We start from the raw sequence: 521 nt of genomic DNA, 5'->3' as shown, positions 1-521 counted from the left end.
GCGGGAGGGGGGGGGGGGGGGGGGGGGGAGGGGGGGGGGGGGGTGAAGGTAGACGTGGGCAGTGGACAGATGGTCTGGAATTAGATGTCAGTGGTCAACTAAACCCCCACTAAAATAGCAGACACCGTGGGGGGGTGAGGGGGGGCGGCAGTGCTGCTGCTGAAAATCCACTCAAGGCTGTGTTTACAGTTAATGGAACAGAAGTCTGCCCCCTGTCTGCAGGTGAACGTAGGTGATAAATTTATTCACCATTAATGAGGATGACCACAGATGACTGTGTTGTTGTTGTTGTTGTTGTGGTTGTCGTTGTTGTTGTTGTCCAGCAGCAGATGAATGTGTTTCTGTTTTTTGACTGACTCTATCGCCCCCTAGGAAAAAAACAAAGACTTGAAGTGTTCATTTGGGTCAAACGCTCAGCGACCTTAAATCCTGCTTTAACAGAATTAACCCAGTCCTCCTCAGGAGTCGGGAGTTCCCCCCCCCCCCCCCCCCCCCCCCCCCCCCCTCTCCTCCTCCTCCCG

Source organism: Cynoglossus semilaevis, chromosome 13 (assembly GCF_000523025.1).
Source record: "Cynoglossus semilaevis isolate Cse_v1.0 chromosome 13, Cse_v1.0, whole genome shotgun sequence".
Lineage (NCBI taxonomy): Eukaryota > Metazoa > Chordata > Actinopteri > Pleuronectiformes > Cynoglossidae > Cynoglossus > Cynoglossus semilaevis.
Note: the sequence above shows the minus strand (reverse complement) of the source record.